The sequence below is a fragment of the Malaclemys terrapin genome, chromosome 5, assembly GCF_027887155.1.
Source record: "Malaclemys terrapin pileata isolate rMalTer1 chromosome 5, rMalTer1.hap1, whole genome shotgun sequence".
Lineage (NCBI taxonomy): Eukaryota > Metazoa > Chordata > Testudines > Emydidae > Malaclemys > Malaclemys terrapin.
In genome coordinates, this window is record NC_071509.1 from 78456156 (window position 1) to 78480117 (window position 23962).

Below are 23962 nucleotides of genomic sequence, written 5' to 3' on the forward strand. Positions count from 1 at the left end.
TTACTCAATTAGGCAGGGTCCTGTGAAAATACAGTAGGTTATGTAATAAAAGACTGTCATAATACATATGTACAAGAGGGCTGAATTAAGGTAGTACAGGTAACTAATTCTGGAATCTCAAGACTTGAGTACTTAACTTTGCAACCTTAATACTACACAACTAAATTAAAAATGACATTAAAGGAATTCTCACACATGAGAAGTTCAGTGACAATAAAGGGACATTACCATTTAGTGTAAACCATTTCACCAGATTTCTCACACAGAAGCGCAGTCTCCAAGGAAATAGCATTGACCATTTGTCAGTTTCTTGAGTATTAAAAATGGAACTAAGAAATTGTTAACTTGAGCTTTTAGCAATGAAATAGTAATTAAACAAAAATACCCCTTAAACTTAGGTTTTCTATTGTCATTGCTTCTCTAAAATCTAGCCCTTTCCACAGCAGACTTCAAATCAAACTCCTTTAGCGTGGGTGCATCTACTTCAGTGTAGCTAATTGTTCAGATTAAATACAAGAAAAATATAGACAATTAAGATATTTAAAATATGTCAAGGTAATCGTAGTCAGAAATATCCTAAAAATTGCTATGAAGTTCATCTTTCCACAATCATAGGCTAGGCTGTCTAGATGAATTGCTCTTCCACAGAGAAATATGAAATGTTTTGATTTACATTTTACACTATTCATCCTGTGTGGTCCCAAGTTTTTATTTTTTAAATGTACATTTTATATTGTTACCAATACCCATAAGGACACTATTCGGATTTTTAGCAAAAGTTAAATACTTCTTGCTTCAAATTATTTTCAAATGGCTTTGGATGGTGTATGGGAGAGAGATAAATGTATGTTTCATTGCTGTCAGTCATACTGCTATACACTGTGGGCCCGATTTAGTAAAACGGCACTTAGTTTCCAAAGAGTGGAAACCCACACAATGTGCAAGAATACAAGGACTACAAATAGTGGGCATAGGCTGATTTAATCGGCCATGGCCCTTGTCATAACTATAAAGGGAAGGGTAACAGCTGTCCTGTGTACAGTACTATAAAATCCCTCCTGGCCAGAGATTCCAATATCCTTTTCCCTGTAAAGGGTTAAGAAGCTCAGGTAACCTGGCTGGCATCTGACCTAAAGGACCAATAAGGGGACAAGATACTTTCAAATCTTGGGGGGGGAAAGGCTTTTGTTTGTGTTCTCTGTTTGGGAGTGCGTTCGCTCTTGGGACTGAGAGGGACCAGACATCAATCCAGGTTCTTCACATCTTTCTAAACAAGTCTCTCCTATTTTAAACTTGTAAGTAAATAGCCAGGCAAGGCGTGTTAGTTTTCCTTTGTTTTCTCAACTTGTAAATGTACCTTTTACTAGAGTGTTTATCTTTGTTTGCTGTACTTTGAACCTAAGACTAGAGGGGAGTCCTCTGAGCTCTTTAAGTTTGATTACCCTGTAAGGTTAATTTCCATACTGATTTTATAGAGATGATTTTTACCTTTTTCTTTAATTAAAAGCCTTCTTTTTAAGAACCTGATTGATTTTTCCTTGTTTTTAGATCCAAGGGGGTTGGATCTGTATTCACCAGGAGTTGGTGGGAGGAAGGAGGGGGAATGGTTAATTTCTCCTTGTTTTAGATCCCAGGGGGGTTGGAACTGTATTCACCAGGAGTTGGTGGGAGGAAGGAGGGGGAATGGTTAATTTCTCCTTGTTTTAGATCCCAGGAGGGTTGGAACTGTATTCACCAGGAGTTGGTGGGAGGAAGGAGGGGAATGGTTAATTTCTCCTTGTTTTAAGATCCAAGGGGTTTGGATCTGTATTCACCAGGGAATTGGTGAAAGGTTTGTCAAGGCTTCCCAGGGAGGGAATCCATTGGGAATGGTGGCAGCGGGACCAGAGCTAAGCTGGTAGTTAAGCTTAGAAGTTTTCATGCAGGCCCCTACATTTGTACCCTAAAGTTCAAAGTGGGGATACAGCCTTGACAGCCCTATTGTATCTACATTAGGGAATATCCATATATTCTGTAGCATTTTTCCATGGGTGATTGACATTAATAGCCCTAACATTTCCCTGGTTAACAAATATTTATCTACATATACTTCAGCCAAAACAATGAGTAGTTTTTATCAGCTATGAATGAATTCAGAAATATTTAACAGATTATATGCTTCAATCTTTGGACTGAATTAGTTGTATTAGATGGGATCATCTGACATGAAATAGTTTTCTGGTAGTGCTCAAAAAATTTTGACCAGCCAACCAGACAAAACATCTTCATTGTACTTCAGTTGGCAGAGACATTAAGCATAATTAACTCAAATTAGTAGACACTAAAATGACAACTTCATCTCCCAATGTCATTATATAGTATGAAAAATATATATATATTTAGCTGCTGCTAGATAAATCCCTGAGACGTTTAGGATTATTCAGCCCAGCCAAATGGGCTTGGTTCTTAATCTTACTCTGCTGCCAAAAGTTAGTTCACAGTCCAGGTTTTGTAGATAGAAATCTCTTTTTTCAAAGACGTGAAAATTTCACTCTTACATTTGGGTCAGGATCCTGTTTATCTCTGGTGATCTATTGCCCCTGTGGGCTGCACTCAGCTGCATTTGCCAATCACATCATAAGTCCCTATAGTCACTGGAGCACGGAGAACTACAAAGTTCTGCATTTTTTAATTAACTGGAAATGAATAAATGTTGATCTCCAGGATGATCAGCCATAGATAGGAAAAGGTGTAAAGTTTCATGCTATAATTAGGGTGCACCAAGTTTTAAGAATGGTGGTGCCTGTGTGTGGTTTTCAGCATCTTTAAAACCAGGAACATTCTGAACAGAGAACACAATCTTCCCAGCTAGAAGCAGCTGGAGTTGGAGACTGAACCTAAGGAACAGAGGCACTGGATGTAGTTTGTAAAGAAGTGCCCTTCTCATTAGGCTTACTTGATTATTTCCATTACTTTGGATGGAGTAATTAGGCCACATCCTCAGCAGGTTTATATTGGGGTCACTCCATTGAAGTCCGAAAAGTAGTTAAATTGAAAAGCTTAATTATCTTACCGGATCTGAGGAGACAATGTAGAGATGGTCCTAAACCAAAACCCCAGTTCCAAACACCAAACTTTGGGTGGGTTTTGAATCCTAGTAAAAAATCCAGATCTGAATGTCAGAACTGGCTTCTTTTGCTAATGAGCAGAGCCAAAACCTCAAATTTTCAGACTATCAGATCTTTTTGCAGCTTGGGCACATCACAAGATAAAATATGAAGTGGAGAGAGGAAGGAACACATATGGGCTTCAGTTCTGTACCTGGTTCCATACACTTTGTGATGCGCCACAAGCACAAAGCAGTCCTAAACCCAAATGAGCCACATCCTGGAGAATCACCATGGGGGTAGGGCAGGATGCGGCACCCTCGCATAGTGTTCATCATAATAGCTCCTATGCCACTCTTCCTGCCAGCAGAGGATGCCTGATTGAAGGGGAAGAATAAGGGTATGTCTACACTAAGAAATTAGGTTGATTTAATAGAAGTCGATTTTTTAGAAATCAATTTGATACAGTTGATTGTGTGTGTCCCCACAAAGCGCATTAAGTTGGCGGTGTGCATCCACAGTACAGAGGTTAGCATCGATTTTCGGAGCGTTGCACTGTGGTTGCTATCTCACAGTTCCTGCAGTCTCCAACCGCCCATTGGAATTCTGGGTTGAGCGCCCAATGCCTGATGGGGCAAAAACATTGTCACGGGTGGTTCTGGGTACATGTCATCAGGCCCCTCTCCCTCCCTCCATGAAAGCAATGGCAAAAAATCATTTCTCGCCCTTTTTCCTGGTTTACCTGTGCAGACGACATACCACGGCAAGCATGGAGCCTGCTCAGCTCATTGTCACCGTATGTCTCCTGGGTGCTGCTGGCAGATGCAGTACTTGCGGACGGCAGATGGTGCAATACGACTGCTAACCGTCATCGTCCCGTGGGTGCTCCTGGCCGACCTCGGTGAGGTTAGTCGGGGGCACCTGGACAAAAATGGGAATGACTCCAGGTCATTCTCTTCTTTATGTTTCATCTAATGGAGATTCAGTCCTGCCTGGAATATCATGCCAGCTGGAGGCTTCTGCCTTAGGCTGCTCTCCCAGTCGGCAGCACCGTGCAGTCGCACCTACCCCAGCCTACCCATTGCTCCCATGGCTCATGAAGCCCGGACAATAGTAAGGAGCAGTTCAACTATAGGCTGAGTAAGTGCATAATGGTGGTAGAATGCGCCTTTGGACGTTTAAAAGCTCGCTGGCACAGTTTAATGACTCGGTTAGACCTCAGCGAAACCAATATTCCCATCGTTATTACTGCTTGCTGTGTGCTCCACAGTCTCTGTGAGAGTAAGGGGGAGAAGTTTATGGCGGGGTGGGAGGTTGAGGCAAATCGCCTGGCCGCTGATTACGTGCAGCCAGACACCAGGGCGGTTAGAAGAGCACAGCAGGGCACACTGTGCATCAGAGAAGCTCTGAAAACCAGTTTCGTGACTGGCCGGGCTACGGTGTGAAAGTTCTGTTTGTTTCTCCTTGATGAAAACCCACCTCCTTGGTTCACTCTACTTCCCTGTAAGCCAACCACCCTTCCCTCCCACTTTGATCTCCGCTTGCAGAGGCAATAAAGTCATTGTTGTTTCAAATTCATGCATTCTTTATTAATTCGTCACACAAATGGGGGGATAACTGCCAAGGTAGCCTGGCAGGGGTGGAGAATGTGGGAAGCACAGGGGTAGGGTAGTTGTAGGGGCACCCCCTAGAATGGCATGCAGCTCATCATAGAAGTGGCATGCTGGGGCTCTGACCTGGAGTGGCCATTTGCCTCTCTGGTTCTTTGGTAGGCTTCATGCGGCACTGCTGTGGATCCCTGTTATAACCTCTGTCCTTCATGCCCTTGGAGATTTTTTTTAAATATTCCGGCATTTCGTCTTTTGAAACAGAGTTCAGATAGCATGGATTCGTCTCCCCATACTGCAATCAGATGCAGTACCTCCCGTTCGGTCCATGCTAGAGCTCTTTTGCGATTTTGGGACTCCATGGTCATCTGTGCTGATGAGCTCTGCATGGTCACCTGTGCTGATCAGCTCGCTACACTGGCCAAACAGGAAATTAAATTCAAAAGTTCGCGGGGCTTTTCCTGTCTACCTGGCCAGTGCATCTGAGTTGAGAGTGCTGTCCAGATGGGTCGCAATGGAGCACTCTGGGATAGCTCCCGGAGGCCAATACCGTCGCATTGAGTCCACACTACCCCAAATTCGACCCAGTAAGGTCGATTTCAGTGCTAATCCCCTCGTTGGGGAGGAGTACAGAAATCGATTTTAAGAGATCTTTAAAGCAACAAAAATGGCTTTGTCGTGTGGACAGATGCAGGGTTAAATCAATCTAAACTCGTAGTGTAGACCAGGGCTAAGTATGGCTCAACTTCTCTATGCCCCAACTATTCCCAGTTGCTGTTGTCAGTTACCAGGCTAACTGCACCTCTAGTCTCCTTAAGTACACCCCTTTTCACATAATTTTCCCACTCTCAGACCATGCTTTGGGCTGTTGTCTCCTGGTACTAACCAGGATTATCTCACTTGGTCTAACTAGATTCAGCCCCTGCAACATCCTGGGAGCAATGACAGTGTTCAGCCAACCTTCTTAAAGCAAAAAGGATTTATTTATAAGCAAAGCAGTTCAGAGAACAATATCTTAAACACACAACTATACACTCATCCAGCTTACTAAGTGTCTACCCATCTTCCACAGGGGGATCCTGAAAGGTTTAAGCTTTCTACAGAATGATCTGTGGGGTCTGGGTGAGAACCTGTTCCCTTAACTTGCAAACCAGTTCGCTCTCTGCTTAAGGCAGTGGGTCTTTAAACCCTCCTCATTCTTTTCATCACCCCTCTTTGCTGGTGCCAAGTCACTTTTTAAACTATTAATAGCCCAGTACTCAATTTCCTAAAGAAAGGAAGCATTGTAACAGTGTCCCAGCTGCCAAAAGACTGCCAGAACAGCATTCCAAAACAATCTGAGCCCTTACTGTAGCCCTTTGATTTGTTAGTTTGCCACTTAAATGCGGACATGATGTATGATTCTCAAAACAAATAGTTTTCCTATTGTCTTTCAAGGATGTGCTGGGATGTCCTTTCCCCATCCAAGATAAACATGCAAAAGAATTCCATTTAACCAATGTAACTATAGTCTCAAAGTCACACACAGTATTAATACATATGTAGCAGCTTCATATCAGACACAGGTGCAACATGCATTGGGGCTGTTGGTAGGTGGCACAGATTACTGCAGTCTTTGGGAGAGGGGCAGTTCTCAGCCAAGCAGACTCAGGATTGTAGGAGCACAAAGGACATCTCTCATAGATTCCAAGCCAGAAGAGACCATTGTAATCATCTAGTCCGACCTCCTTGGTAAGTTAATTACCCTCACCGTTAAAATGTATGCCTTATTTCCAGTCTCAATTTGTTTAATTTCAATTTATAGCCATTGGTTCATGTTATACCTTTCTCCATATATTGAGGAGTCCATCAAATATTTGTTCCCCATATAGGAAATTACAGACTAATCAAGTCATCCCTTAACCTTCTCTTTGTTAAGCTAAATTGACTGAGCTCCTTGAGTCCATCCCTATAAGGTATGTTTTCTAATCCTTCAATCATTCTTGTGGCTCTTCTCTGAACCTGCTCCAATTTAATATCCTCCTTCTTGAATTGTTGGCACCAGAACTGGACACAGTGTTCTAGCAATGGTCACGCTAGTGCCAAACACAGACAAAAAAAATGGTCTACTGCTATTTGAGATTTCCCCCATTTATGCATCCAAGGATCACATTAGCCCTTTTGGTCACATCATTGCACTGGGAGCTAATGTTCACCTGATTATTCACCTACAACCCCAAATCACTTTTAGAGTCATTGCTTCCCAGGATAGAGCCCCCCTCCCTCATCTAAATATGGTCTACATTTTGGTCCTAGATGCATAGATTTATATTTAGCCATATTGAAACAGTTTGCTTGCACCCAGTTTAATCAGGAGATTCAGATTGATCTGTTTCAGTGATCTGTCCTCTTCATTGTTTACCACTCACCAATTTTTGGGTCTTTTGCAAACTATCAATGATGATTTTATGTTTTTTCCTAGGTCGCTGATAAAAATGTTAAATATCTTAGGGCCAATAACTAATCCCTGTGGGACCCCACTAAAAAACACCTATTTGATTATTCCCATTTACAATTACATTGAGACCTATCAGTTAGCCATCTTTGCTTTATATTATTCTCATTTTTTAATTAAAATGTCACATGGTACCAACTCAAATGCCTGACAGGAGTCTAAGTATATTACATCAGAACCATTATCTTGATCAACCAACCTTGCAGTCTCACCAAACAGAGATATCCAGTTAATTTGACAGGATGTATTTTTCATAAACCCAGATTGGCATAAATAAAACAATAATTAATATTGTTCAATCAAGTCCCATAAGCGCCACTTTATTTTCTCACCTAGGATCGATAGACTAATAGGCCTAGAATGATCCAGGTAATTATATTTACCCTTTTGAAATGTAGGCACAACATTATTAATTTTCTAAAATTAATAGCTTCTGATAGGTTGTAATGCATAGCTATTTCCCCTCTCTTCCATTTGTTATATACTTAGGGTTTCCCCCTCTTCAGCTACCTTTGTGAGAAGGAAATGTTGTTAACCCAGTAACATGCCTAAACCATTGTCAGCAGTTCAAATACCAATTGTTATGCTTATTGCTGAAATCTTAGCACAACTAACAGGCCAGGAGGGGAAGGGGAGTGACCATGAGAGCCATGAGGACTAAACATGACCCTGTGCTCTCCTGACTTCAGGTTTTTTCCAGAGCACACGGTTTTGCAATATAGAAAGTCTGGCAACCATTAACCAGCTGTATTTCACATACTGTTGGAAATCTCTATACTTTGCTGAGCAGAAGTTTTTTTTTTTTATGACTAAGCTATGTAATACTAAAATTCTTTAATTTTTTTTAAAATTTGGATATTAAAAAGGGGGAAGAAATCTGAGCTCAGTGGACACTTGAGCACCTTTCAAGTTCCCCTGCAGACAGAAGGCTGACCACAGGACATCTACAGTTATCCACTCAAGACCCCCTCAAGACCCTGGGTAAATGTGACTGATGGTAATTTGGGGTGCTCTACTAACCTATTGCGGATGTGTGCAAGTTCTGGAGACTAAATAAGTAGAAGCTTTGAGTGAAAGCACTTGTTTGCCTTCTTGCCTCAACTATCTATTGGCTAGATGGCCATGTCCCATTGATTTATTTCCTGCCACCGCCTTCCAAAGAATAAAATTGCCAAAAACTTTGGGTTCAGCAAAACACCAGGTAACACCTTCACATTCCCCCTAAACCAGGTTGTTCTTTTAACCAATATGGCCTTCTTCTTTGATTGTGGGAGTATGGCTTTTGGTGCTTTCTTAATTCCCAATTATCACATTCTTCTGCAAAATTCTTTCTCCCAGATGACTTGCCTCAGTTGTTTTCAGCTTTGCAAAATTGGCCCTTTTAAAGGAGAGAGAAAGAGAGAGAGAGAGATCTGATCTCTCTCTCTGACTGGTCTGGACTTTATGCTACCTTCACATTTTAAATATAATCAAGTCATAGTCACTTGTACCTAAGCTACCATTAATTTGTAGTTCTATGCATGATGCTGCACTCCATAATGTTTTATGGAAATATGCTTATGAGTGTGAATATAATGTAACTGGCATATGGTTTATGCAAAAGGTCTCTTTTAACATATTATTAGAAAGCTTACAATCTACTGAGAGTGTTCAACCTATTTGTTTGTATGTATCATTCTTGTATCTGAAGCTAGAAATATAAAGTATAACTCTGAGGTCCTATTGTAATTATGCAAAGTGTGGGCCACTGATGATGGTTTAGAATCTTGATGGCTCCCATTGACTAGGACAAGTGGTTGTAAATGGCTCTGTTTATTTGCAAGCCTTCCTGTGTTCCTGTAAGCCAGCCCAGGAAGAATGGTGGAATCCATCTTAAACCTGGTGCTTTTCCATTTAGAAGGAGGGGTGGGGATCCAGAGACACAAAAGATTACCATCTTGTGCCAACACTATAAAAGGAGGCTGCCAGTCATGAGAACGCCCCTAGTTTCCACCTAAGATGTCTGCTGGAACTCACAAGGACTGTACCTGGGGAAAGGATTGGGCCCAGACTAGGAAGAAGTCTAATCTGTGAAAGAAGCTTATTGGAACATCTGAGGACGAGATTTTACCTGTAAACAGTTTCTTAATGTATTAGGCTTAGACTTGCGTGTTTTGCTTGGTAACTTACATTGTTCTGTCTGATATTACTTGAAACCACTAAAATCCTACTTTTTCTACTTAATAAAATTGTTAATTAATTAATTGATTAATACCTGGGGGAGCAAACAGCTGTGCATATCTCCATCAGTGTTATAGAGCACAGACAATTTATGTGTTTATCCTGTGTAAGCTTTATACAGAGTATAATGGATTTATTTGGGGTTTGGATCCCATTGGGAACTGGGTGTCTCGGTGCTGGAGATAGGTGACCTGCTGAGCAGTTTTTGGTAAAGTCTGGAGCTTTGGGGGCATGGACCAGACTTGGGTCTGCGTTGCAGTAGGCTAGCATGTCTGGTTCAACCAGGCAGGGTTCTGGAGTCCCAAGCTGACAGGGAAAGTGGGCTCAGAGGTAACTTCAGCATGTCAGGTGATAGTCGCAAGGGGTCTCTATGACCAAACCCGTCATACTATGCAGTTCTTTACCTGCCAAAATTAGTTCTAATATAGAATTGTTTCATATTGGATGCAACACTTTCTGATTTAGGAAATTGTCATCTAATATATTTAGAAGTTCTAAGGATGTTTTAGTACTGACAGCAAGAGACCTCCAGCAGGTCACTCAAATTGAAGTCCCTCATGATCATGCAGCTTTTTTGGGGGGAGGGAGAGAGGGGTATATATTACAGATTGGCTCCTTATGAATCTGTTCCCTAGTGTGATTTGGTGGCTTATAGGAGATACAAACTAATACCCCCATCTTGTGCTTTATCTGTTAGGATATAAATGCTGCCTTATGGATCAAAGATCCTTTTGTACCGCACTTCACCCAGTGCTGAGGATCTGGCCCATAATATTTAAATAGAAAGCAAGAAGTTCTACCTAGGGTTCCAGTAATCTTTATCTGGTGATATAACTCATGTAATGGAAAGTAACAATACAGATGCATTACATTTATGTGGAAAATAACTCCATTAATTAAAAATAGAGGGAGTTTAACAAAACTGATGACTTCCTTTCAACTTCCTAAGTTGCTCTTATCTTGAACTTTAAAACCAAATGATGTATTCCATAATATTACTACAATTTAACTAGCTGCATTTAATGACTTCTTATAATTAAATTAATACCTAAATTATGTTTTGTACTTCAGTAAAATATATATATATAAATAAAAGTATTAAACTAAAAATGACAGCTTGTGTGTGCACATATGTACAGACAGTGGAAATGTAACATGTCCCTAAGGACTAGCTGGACATAACAGGTCTGGAGTGAGGAGCAAGGAACCACCTTCCCCTCTTTCTGGACTTGCATGGACTGCATGAGGACCACACAGAGTTGCACCCCCTGCACTAAATTACTACCTGGTGATGCCCCAAGTGGATGGAGAGGGACAGAGAATATGTGGAACTGTGGTTCAGCTGACTAGCTGTGCTGGGAGAAGATGCTTCACTTTTTGTGCACTGCCATTTGCACTGGTGAACTTTGAGGAATTCCTTCCCAGATGGCATAGTCTCGCTCTGAGTGAACTATGCAGCATTATATTTCCATGGTTTCTGACTTGAGTGTTCATGTGCAAGCTTTTCACATTTCACAAGCCCTTTTATCTGAAGGGGCACATTATGGCAAGAGCAGGAAAAAAAAAAAAAAGATGGATTCAGCTAATGTCCTGAGAAACAGACTGTATACATTTGTGCTCATTTCCCTTATATGGATTTACTATTATTTCAAAGACACTGGAAATTAAGGGCCTAATCCTGCAAGGTGCTGAGCATTCCCCATTATCATTAAATTCAGCCAAATTCTGCTCTGTTAAGCCAATGATAAGGAGCAACTGCACTGAAGTAATAAATTAAATAAATAAACTAATAAGTCATTTTGTCTCCAGATTTACAGCAAAACTTGACCCTAAGAGGACAGTTGAGGGCACTCAGCATCTTGTAGGAATAGAACCAAAGTTTGGTCATTTCTATGGCTGAAGAAAGTAGACAAAAACATATGCTGATACTTATGTACTAAATGTCACTTTCCTTTCAAAGCTGTTTTTACTGTAAGGTTGCTACAGCTTGTTTCCCCATGGTAACCATAAAAATTTAATTTCTACTCTAAATATTTAAATCCCAATCAGACCTGTTAACATTTTACCAAACAAACACAAAGGAGTCAGGTGATTACTTTGCATTAATCCAGGCATCACAGGGAGATTTATTTACTGTAACTGTTTGGATTTAGGGATAGAGATTTCTTAGCAGCTTTAAATGTAATGTATTCTGAGATAATCGATTTGTTCCAAGAAAAGCTAGTTACAACACATTAGTAAACTGTCAGGTACTGGAATGTAATTTCCTGCATATTTTTACACTGTAAATTAAAGCATTAATGAATTGCCATATCAGGGAGTTAGCAAGTTTTTTTAAAATGTTTGCAGTGTTTAGGTTGACATGATGTAAAGTTATCAGCACTAAAATTCCACTAAATCCTTCGGTTTTTTAAAATTGATTAAAAAGGCATCCCTACCTAATCATCAGAAGCCAGCATTTTCTGAGAGCTACCACATAGTAATAACTCAGAGGTGATTATTCAATTTAGATTGCATGCTCTGTGGGGCTGGTACTGTCTATTTGTTCTTTGTTTGTACAGCACTGAGTACAAAGGTGTCCTGTTCTAGGACTTGGACTCCTAGATGCCATGATAAATAAATAGAAATATATTTCAGTAGTGCTCAGAGTTCCAATCAGTTTAAAGGCAAAAAAGTTTATGAAGACATAATCCCTACCACAAAGAGTTTATAATTTAACTGGCACAAGGTGCAACCAATTATTAGAAAATAAAAAAAAGGGGGGGGTAGAAGAAGCAGAGAATAACATTAATAAGATCAGTTATATACGTTTCCTATTGCATAAATTGATGATTCCAGATCATTACAAAGTTTTCTGTTGTTGCTCTTTTATATTAAAGATGCCTGGTAACTTTGTAAGCACAGTAGATGAATAATGAACAGGTCAAGTGCTAATTGCTGAACTGTGATATTTCAAAGTATTATTCATAGAAAATTTGCACAGTTCAGTATTTATGGATTCCTAGTTTTCCATGTTTTATTATTAACTTTGTTGAAAAAACTAAATACTAAACATTTCAGTAAGTGGCTTAATGTTGATCTTAGAATAGTTCTATACCAGAAAAACTGCATTGACTGTGAGTGACTCGTGTCTTATTGTAAGTGTTCTTGATTTTAAAAAAAGTAGAAAATATTTTTAGCCATATTGATTTGAGAAAAAATGAGGCAAAATAGAAAACTAAAAAGTCATTTTGTACAGTTTTTGACTCTTCCTTCTATCAGCAGCAATTAGATTTGTTTGAAAAAATAAAAATCCTGATTTTTTCTTTTTTTAAAATTGGACTTGTGTCTCAGATTTACAAGAAAGATTTTCCACCGGCTAATCTCCCTACCTCCCGAAGAGAAAATAGTTACAGGAAATGAAAACATTTTTCCAACAATCTCAAAGTTGTAGCCAGAGGCAACAGGAATGCAATATTTTCTGTTAGAACAAATAAAAATTGTGTGTGTAAAGCTGTTGAAGAAGCGTGACGTATTCTTTTAACATGCACATCAACAAAACAATGTATTCCTTTTATTAATGAACATAAGAATTGGGAATAAGACAATTTGATCCACAACAAAGAAAATGCAAGTCCTCTGAACCTACAGTATGATGTTAAAAGTGATGGTTAACACATTTATTGTGTTATCCATGGTATTCTCCCCACCACAATATTACGGTAAACTTTTCTCCTGTGGTAAAATACCCATGGTGGATTCTGTGCTGCACTTGACATCCCAGAAGGGTGGGGAGGGTTTGGCTAAAGTGACTGTAAGACACCTTTGTGTCATCCTGGTGTTCTCCAGAGCCTGAATTGCCCCTCTACCCCAGCATAATTTAGACAGCCCTGAGGTAGAGGGTGTCTAAATTATGGCATCCTCCCTAGGCTGCCTTAAGGGCCACACCACTGCCTGGAAACTCCGTGGCCCTGCACAGAAGGCAGCACTGCCTCCTACACATCTCCCCCGTACCCCCTCTCCCCCATGCCAGGGCTTCCAAGGGGTCATTGGAAGGCAGCCTTCTGGCTGACACTTGCAGTGCCTGTGTCAAGAAAATATTCCCCCAAATGTAATCAGGACTTTGAGCCTCTCTGGCCCTTGTATTGAGCATAAAGGGGCCGATGCACTTCAGGGTTTCAATTATACTGACTGTACATCTCCTCCTCCAATAGCTGCATCTTCGATTTGCATTTTTGGAAAAAAAAGTCATCCATCTCATTTTTAAACTGAGGAACTGTGCTTACATTGCTGAATTAGCAGCACAGTACATATTCCAACCATGCTTTCTATAAAGAAATTTCTATCTAAATTGCTTGTACACTAGACCTTCCTCAATCTAAAGTCCATGACCTCATGTTTTTAAATGAGTAACTATCAGTTTATCAGTCCTTTCCTTTATGGATCATATACATAATGTAACTTACATCTTTGAAATCCCCTTCAGTCTCCTCTTTACTAAGCCACAATAGTCTTCATTGTCTTATATATGCATTTTCCTTCAAAATCTGGATCATTTTGGATTCAAATGGCATTGCAGGATGTATGTGAGCATTGTCTTTTATTTGAATTAAAAATAAATCTATTTTTTCCAAAGGGAAAATTATGGCCTTGGAATTCAGTGCTGCAACAAGTGAATTACCATCAGGCATTCGTTAAACCCTTAACTGAAGGCTTGTGAACGCCTGGAGCATCCTGTGATGTGAAAGTATTACCAGCAGGAGTTTTTATAACAATGATATAGATGGACAAGAGGGTGTTGTATACTTCAAGGAAAGACCAGGCTACAAAAGTGTGAAACAGACATTGAAACAGTGGTACAGAGAAAAATCCTACTTATTTTCCCCCCACAATGGAAGAGCAATGTAATATCTTAACTACAGCATCTGAAATGGCTTTGGTGAAAGCATTAACATTCGAGGGGAATGGAAGCCATGAGCCTCCTAAAGCTTGAGAGAGAGGGTGGGTAGAAGGTCGAGTAGACCAGGGATTGAGAGAGTCTTTACTCCCTAAGGGGCCCTACACAAGGTATTTCAAAGTGTGGAGCAGGTACTCGGAGCAGCTCATGGGGTCAGAAAGAACCAGGGATGCACGATTGCTACCCTGCCTTCTCCACCCTGTGAACCTCTGGTGGTTCATAAAGGGTTTTCATTGCAAACCAAAGGAGGTTCATGTGATGGAAATGGACTCTCATACATTTCTCTAACCTTCTCCTCCTGCATCCCTGAGCTGCTCCTGAACATAACACACACACACACACACAGACAGGTAACTCCCCACCTGCATACTCAATTCCTGACACCACACATCCAATCATAGCTGGTATGAAGAGCATAAGGCACAGAGGATATCAGGAGAAGGAATGGAGGAGAGAGGAAGAGAACATAAGCCTTTCCTCATTTGCACTGGGACCTCCATTTGTCACTGGCTAGTCTCAGAATCAAGTAGCTTCAAAGATGGTACAAAGACAGGCACACCAAGGCCAGGTCAAAGGATTCAGTCCCATGACCTCTTCCATTATCCCTTAATGGGAGTCAGTGGCAGAATGGAAGTATTCACCTTTCAAAATATTGCAGAAGTTTTCTTCAGGTGTTCCCCAGATCCATATAATTACATACAATTTAGGTTTTATAGAACAGTAATCTATGGAATGCTATGGGGAAACTTCCCCTTAAATCCTTACCACTCCCCAAAGAAGATGCGGCCATGAATTATTTGGAAGATTGAACTTACATTTCATGACTCTTCACAGATGCAATAAAAGTATTACATTTTGGAATTCCCCAAGAGTACTTCTGCTAAAGCTGATGAGCTCAAGTGTTCATTTGCCTCCACTCCATGAAAAGAATTTCTAAAGCCACTTAATGAGTGAAAGAGTGAAAAGGAGCATGGAGAATATAGTCTGAGAAACAAGTGAAAATCCAGTGATACATGGAATGTATTCAGATGCCAGTGAGTCTGGTTTTGTTGTGGAACTGTTAGGTTTTGTTTATTCTTTAAAGATAAAGTTTACATTGTTTCTTATTGGAAATATTACTTATTGTTAAGGGCAAGTTGAACAGGATTTACATCTGTTCCAGTTATTCATTGAAGAATTTAAGGACCTGCATATATATAACAAGTGTGTCTGTAAGCCACAATTGTGTCATTTGAGAATGCAGTTTGCAGTAAAGTTTTCTGATAACAAAATTGATTGTGTCTTACCATACAACTGCATTTAACAGCAAACTACAGCATACAATATTTTTAGTATTAAAAAATGTGTTAGATACTCCACAGTAATAAGTAAATACATGTTCCCTGCCCTTAAGTTCTTACAAGCAAAGGGCTAAAATGAGACCTCTCTCTTGGCCCTTACCAAGGGGTTCATACAGCTTCACAACTCCAGGAGTGAACCAGGGAGGGAATTATGACTGAGCCATTATTCCCTCTCTGGTTCCCTCATCTCTTCAGGAGCAATTAATCCTCTACTGGGAAATAGTACTGGGGAGCAGCAGATTCTCTTCATTCTCTGTCTCAAGGCTCTGGTCATTCTCTTTCCCTGCCCACACACTTCCTGCCTACCTGCTCAGAAGAGGGAGTAGCAGCCCCATGGAGTTTGCTCTGTGACCCTTGATATGGATGACATCTGTAGGGGACTAGAGTGGGCACCTTACACAACCTTGTTTTCCTGTGTACAAGCAGGAATCAACAATGATCTTACTCAAAATTTAGAAATGACATCACTAGTGAGGTTAGGAAAAACAGAACTACAGGAAAAAACAATGTTTACAATGATAGATCACAGTTACTCTGTAAAGACATGTGCATTTTGCTTATTGTAAGTTTTTAAATATACACATAGTGCTGAAAATATACACACTGTCCTTACAACAGGTAGACTGGTCATTCAGTAGCAGGGTCCAATTACCAAAGAACTCCCAGTCTAAAAGGCATGAGAAGTATGCTATAATGCATGACAAATATACAAATACATACATGTTAGCTTTTAATAGGGCTCTACAGTAAGACAACAAAACATTCTAGCTATAAGCTATCTCCATGGCCCTGGGATGCTCTGACTAATGCTCTTCAGCCAGGAAAGTCTGTTCTTTATTCAGAGGAGAAAGGATCTTCTTTTCAACAGCCATAGACTGTCAGCTGTCATAACTTCCTTACAAACTGATATCTATAACAACTGGGCTAAAGAGGAATGATACAGGAGAATTGCTTGAATATGGGAGCAAATTCTTCCTGATTAAGTGAACTTCACTGGCTGACATCTGACCTATCCCCATTTCCCAGATTAGCCAATCAGAAGAAGACATTTTCTCCACCCCAGAGATTTTCAGCTGGGGTGTGGAAGGATGGCTGCCTTCACTTTCACATTGCTCATAGAGGCCCTATCACTACTGCTCTCCAATAGCAGAAGTGAGAGTGCTCCCCACTTTAATATCTTAGGTATTTTGCTTGAAGGGGCTATTGTTTCTTTTGCTTCTTTTAAAAACCCAGCTAAGTCTGATCTTGAAGCTTTAACAAGTTGTAAAACTGCATAATTACATAAATCCATTGGAAATCCAATGAAGCATATGGTATTGGAAATGTATGCAAGCTGTAAGACATTTACCATTTTGTACCTTTTCACTATCTAGTTCTTTATCAAAAGTAAAAAAAACCCACCACACATGTTATGTTTAGTATCAGAGGGGTAGCCGTGTTAGTCTGAATCTGTAAAAAGCAACAGAGGGTCCTGTGATCTACAACTCATCCTGGACAATGATCCCTCACTTTCACAGACCTTGGGAGGCAGGCCAGTCCTTGCCCACAGACAACCTGCCAACCTTAAGCATATTCTCACCAGCAACCACGCACCGCACCATAACAACTCTAACTCAGGAACCAACCCATGCAACAAACCTCGATGCCAACTCTGCCCACATATCTACACCAGCAACACCATCACAGGACCTAACCAGATCAGCTACAACATCACCGGCTCATTCACCTGCACGTCCACCAATGTTATATATGCCATCATATGCCAGCAATGCCCCTCTGTTATGTACATTGGCCAAACTGGACAGTCACTACGCGAGAGGATAAATGGACACAAGTCAGATATCAGGAATGGCAATATACAAAAACCTGTAGGAGAACACTTCAACCTCCCTGGCCACACAATAGCAGATGTAAAGGTAGCCATCTTACAGCAAAAAAACTTCAGGACCAGACTCCAAAGAGAAACTGCTGAGCTCCAGTTCATTTGCAAATTTGACACCATCAGATCAGGATTAAACAAAGACTGTCAATGGTTATCCAACTACAGAAGCAGTTTCTCCTCCTTTGGTGTTCACACCCCAGCTGCTAGCAGAGCCCCTCACCCTCCCTGATTGAACTAACCTCGTTATCTCCACACTGATTTATACCTGCCTCTGGAGATTTCCATTACTTGCATCTGAAGAAGTGAGGTTCTTACCCACGAAAGCATATGTTATGTTTGGTGCCTATGAATCTCTGCTTGTAGCTCAACTCTTGGGTGCTGGAATATTGCTCACAACTTGCACACTCTGGAAGCAAAGAGAGGGAAAAACGGTTGGGGGAGGAGCGGGGGGAGTTCACTGAGTATGAAACTCATTCCTCCTGGGCAGATATGCACCCCTCAGATACAGAGGGTTTCATTTTCATTGGCTTCCATGGTGAACAAAAACTTTCTTCAAAACACATCAGCTGTGTGCAGAATCAGCATCTTCTTGCTTGTACAGAATAAATCAGTTCCAGTAGTCTTCTGAAAATATCTGCAGATTTCCAGGCTGCCCAAGTTTCAGTTGTATTGATCCCATGGATCATTAATGATTTTGTTTCAGTAGCCACATAGAAATCAGTCACCGCTGGGCAGAGATCATGTCATTATTCTCCATGTAAATTGCCAGCAACACTTAAGGCAAAAGTTAAATAGTAAATAGCAGGGCCAGATTAACCCATAGGATAATAAGGCTATAGACTTGGGCCCTTCTATTTTAAGGCCCTACTGGTCAGGCAGGGGGCATGGCTGAGGCCAGGTGAGGGGGAGTGAGCTTGTTCTGCTGGAGTGCTACTGCCAGCCAGAAAGGCAAAGCAGCCCCTCCCGTCTGCATCTCCCTGCGCTGCAGGAATACATTGCCAGGTACCTGGTTAACACTGGTGACCCGGACAATTACCCCTGCCAGTCGTGGGTGTAGTTTGAGCAGGCATTGCCATCTTCCTGCTTGTTCACTCCACCCCTGATTTCACCAGAGCTTTGCTTAGCTGTCAGGGAGGGACGAAGCTCCCCTCTGTCCCTCTCCTGGGCTGAGGCTGACAGGCAGCTCTATGATGCTGCCTCCTGGGTCCTAGTGCCCATTACTGTTATCTTCTGTGTGTGCTGGGCCCCATTTCTGGATAACTGGTGAGGGGGAAGGACAAGGAGGTGGTGGTGAGGAAGAGGCAGTACCAGAGCGGTAGGGTCAAAGCTTGCACACACTATATCCAGCTGCAGCCAGAACTATTGCCCTCCCATGTATAAGGAACAAATTCCCACACATTTGTAGGAAAAAAACAAAACATCCCATTCTGGATACCAGTACTTTAAATTTTACAGTACCTTCCATCGAGGGGCTTCAGATTTATGATGCACTATGTTCAATACTGTATTGAACTGTACTAAAAATCAAAGAAATCCATTTTTTTCCTTTGATGTATTTTTCTGTACTAGGATGCACAGGCAGCCTACTTCCAAAGGCCAACACATCTTTGTACTTTTAAGGTGTTGCAAAAGCACAGGAGGAAGCTTACACAATGTTTAGGTTTCTCCCTCCTCTCTCCCTCAAGGATTTTAAATCCACTTCTTAGTAGGCTATGATAGAAAGACTGGCTGAATAGGCTACAGGCAGATTCTGTCCATTTTCTGGTTCTCTAGCAGTTCAATCCATCAAAAAAGTACCCCACATTTGATTTCTTTTGAGTTTCATTCCAAAAACTTAAAGCTAAATAAACCTGAAGTTAGTCCTCATTTTTCTGCCCCAACTCAAATTAACTTCTTTCCCCGAGTGGAAAATGTTGGGTAAGATTGGAATGTGTGTGATTTGAGAAGGGAATGAGAACACAGGCCAGTTCCTGCTGACAGTTATATGTGTGTAGCCTTATTGACTTCAGGGAGAACACAAGAATTGATTTTGGTCCCTTCTGCTCCCCCCCCCCACACACACACACACGGTATAAGCAGAATCTCATTCACTTTCCTCCCCTAAACTCTGAACACTTTAAGGAAAAAAAATAAGCAAGGTCTGCTTGATTTACACATGCAAACGAAACAGGAAGATCTCCCTTCGTTCTACGCCAGCCTTAAACAGTCACCAGACTGTCACCAGATGTAACAAGGGTGTCTCTATGGTAGTCTTTTGAAAGATCCTTAATGGTTCTTTTAAGATGCTGATTTTCAATTAAGTCTTTTTGTTCAGGGGGGTGCAGAGAACAGAGAGAGGGAATAGCTCTGTTTTGTCAACTCCTAGTCATTCAAAAGCTGAAAGCCTTTAGATTAAGTTTGTTTAATGTTTGTACAGTGATTTTGAAGAGCTAATATTGTACAGAAGTACTAAATATTATGACTGGGCAACTATCTAAAGATCTACATCACTTCTAGCTGTTACCTATATCTTACAGAAAGACTAAAACAAAAATGCAAACCACAGGGGACTAGCGCACACAGAACTCATGCTTAAGACACCTCATGTCAGGGCTGCTGATCACACATTCTAGAATAGATAATACTTAGTCCTGCCATGAGTGCAGGGGACCAGTCTAGATGACCTCTCGAGGTCCCTTCCAGTCCTATGATACTATTCTATGATTCTAATTGTGGAAGAGCTTGGTGACAGAATGGCCTGATGTGATGAATCACTGGAGATTAACTACACAAACTGGGTATCATCCCACAAATAATATTTGGGTTCAATGTAAAAACAGTAATTTGTTGTCCTCAACCAGTGCAACACCGGGAGGCATCTTTCAGATCAAGACCGCTTAAAACACAATGCCACCCAATGTAATTTTACCACTACTACTTCCTCTACTTCAGTGGATTTTACATCTGAGTGATTTTCTTGTACATAATAAAAGCTGGCTGCCTCCCAGACTGCAGTCAGAGTGAGACAGGGTATGTGGTGTACAGTTCATAGCAGGGCCGGCTCCAGGCACCAGCCTGGCAAGCAGGTGCTTGGGGCGGCTGCTCCGGAGAGGGGCGGCACGTCCAAGTATTCGGCGGCAATTCGGCGGACGGTCCCTCGCTCCCGCTGGGAGCAAAGGACCTCCCGCTGAATCGCCGCCGCAGATCGCGATCGCGGCTTTTTTTTCTTTTTTTTTGGCTGCTTGGGACGGCCCAAACCCTGGAGCCGGCCCTGGTCCATAGCTTGAGGAAAAGACCTGCAGTGCTTGGCTTTGCACTGTGCCATGTAGAGAGCTGAGGGTAGAAGCACAAGGTTGAAAGAGGTGAGCAGGATGGGGAATATTGCAGTGTTCATCCTCATACATATGAACACTTCGCTACCTAGGAGGAAGGAGGCCTAAGAGAAGGACAGCGTAGCATCCCTCATGATACCTCTTACTCAGAAGTATCTGTTTGAAGAATTGAGTGTAGTGAGAGTAGAATAAACTTGCTAATTTTACATAAATAAATATGAAATCATCAAACATTTATCTACATACATAATTTTTTTTGCAATATGTAATTCATACTTAGGCCCTTCCCTCCCATTAGCCTTAGGCCCCTCATAACCTTAATCCGGCTGTGGTAAATAGTAATAGTAAAATTATGCACAGTCGTTAGTTAAAAAGCTTATTAAATATTTCCATTCAACAGCAGGTGCAAGAGGGAAAAGAAATGAAAATAGCACACCGAATTAGGATTCCAGGAATTGACATTTTTTCTCCATATTGATGACTTAACTGATTGCAGAGGTCTACACACCATGACCACAAAACAAGATCACCTTGATTATTTGTAATGGAAAACTGAACATAGCTACATAATAATCATATTTCAGATAATACAAAGAACAGAACATTAGCTCAAATTTTCACTACTCCATCAGAAACTGACAGCTGACAGCAATCAATACAGGTTGGAAATAACTGAATTAACAATCCTGGAAAAAGTTGAGTTGAACAAATGAACTGAAAGGGGGATAAATTCAGCTTTTAGGCGACTGTCATATAGAAGGGGTAAATTATGACCCAGCCAGAAACAAAGTACCTGAATCCCATTGCTATCTCTAATAAAACTATGGAGTTATTAGTGCACAGGTGTGCAATAAAGCAGCATCACGTATTCTCACACACACACACACACACCATGGTTTGAGTCTAATGCACTATGATGGTGAGAATCTCATTCTTAAAAAAAAAAAAAAAAAAAAAAAAAAAAAAAACTGAATGTATTTACTGAAAACTGTAAAATCACAGAAAAAATTAGTAGTATATATTTGAATCACACCACTATACAAAACATGAGATCTTCCAGAAAAAAACAGCTGCATGCAGGGGTGCTGAAACAATTTTTATAGTGGTAGTGCTGAGAGCCATTTAACCAAAACTGTTAGCCCCGTATATAATAGGAACCACTTCAAGCCAGGGGGTGCAGTAGCACCCCAGCACCCCCTACTTCCAGCACTTATGGCAGCATAGTCACTTTAACAACCATCTTCTCCTCATAGCAACCACATCTGGGTGCAGAGATGAAATTCCTGGAGAAACTTGCCTTTTGCTATTCAAGATATTAGGCAATTTCAGTTTCTCTCAGCATTCAAGCATATCAAGGAAATTCTCCAATTACTCATTTTGTTGCTTTCCTTAATACACCAACCACCAAATGTTTCATTCGTTGGTTTCTCTTTTAAGGATGACTGGTTGGCAAGACAAGTCTGTCTAGTATTATATTCAAGGCTAGGATATTGCAGTGCTGCCACAGTAAAAATGTATTTTATTGTTAAATGTGCTTTTGTTTCAAATCCTCTTTAGGACCTATGTTAACTTTGTTTTGTAATAAACCAATAATAATGAAGAGAAGAAACAAGTGGCCCAAGTACATGATCAAGCTGAACCAAATGATCTGTCCTAAGAGCAAACTTCACAACCTGCTGGCAATCCTTTTTGCCAAATAAAAGTGTCAATTCCTTGTTAAGAATACACCTGATCCCCAATCCAGTGAATTCAATGGACAGACTGCCACTGATTTCAGTGGGCATTGACACAGGCCCATAAGGAACAAGCATAGACACATTGAGGATGGCAAAATTATTTTGTATGAATTAAAAAGAAAACAAGGATTATAGCCAAAAAACCCCTGACCAAGTAGGTGTTGGATGTATTCCCTGACCCATGGGAAAGATCAGGAACTCACAAAAGCACCGCTTCTTGAAAGATTTCCTGGCCATTTTTGCAAATACAAAGGCTCTGCTAGTTCAGATAAGAATTGAAATCTGAATCAGAGAAGGTCCTGGGTCATAACACTGGATTACAGACCACCTAAAAACACTACAAGATAAAGGAAGTTCAAATCTGTTTTGGAGCTTTCCAGCTCACATCTGTTTCCATAAGTGATTATGAGCTGAACCAATATTTTTAATGACCCAACCCCCCCCAAAACAAACCTGAGAAAGTTCAAATTCAGACCTGAATCTAGATGTACACTCAATTTCATATCTGATAACTGAATCTCTGAATCAGAAGGTTGCATATCATTAACTATAGGTAGGACTGGCAACACTGATATTACTCAGCTTGCCCAGCACTTCCCATTATAAGACCCTGTTTTCAATTGCTTATAACTTTACCAGATTTTAACTATTTAGGCTGAATTTTCCACACAGGGTGTCTGCCTCTAGGTAATTTGTTTTTTTTTTTTTTAATTTGTAGCCAGAAAGATTCAGTTGTTTCCAAAAATGAGGCTAGGAAGAAATACATTGTTTTGCCCACTGTGATGGTGCTCTACTGAGTAGAGCACCATCACAGTGGGCAAAACAATGGACAGCACCTACACCTGGCAGTTCTGAGGATTAGTTCTGAATGTCAGACTCCCCTCCTGCAGGTGCACTCCATCTCTGTCTCTCACTCTGCAGCCCCTCTTTCATTCCAAGAGCTGATGCAACCTCTTCATGACTCAGCCATTTCCCCTCCCAGGGTAGTCTTTCAGAGTCCCTGCCCCCAAGCAGCATCAGGCAGCCCTCAAGCCTGCTGCCCTGACCCTATCACTCCAGCAGTGACTCTGGCAGTCTTCCTGTTCACTGTCTGTAACAATACCACACTGCAGTGATTGGTAGGGAAACCCAGGTTCACCCTCTCCTCTGGGTCCAGGGCCCTGTAGTGAACAGTGAATGTTTGCATTGCCACCAACCTTACTGCTTTTACCCCAAGAACGCCTTCCTACCAGGCTTGTTCTCTCTTAGCTCAGGGAAGGGGACTAGTGACTTCCTCCCTGCTGCTTTCTCCACACTAATTCCAGCCTCCTGGCTTTAGCAAAGCCCTGCCTGGTTCTCTCACAAGGCTTC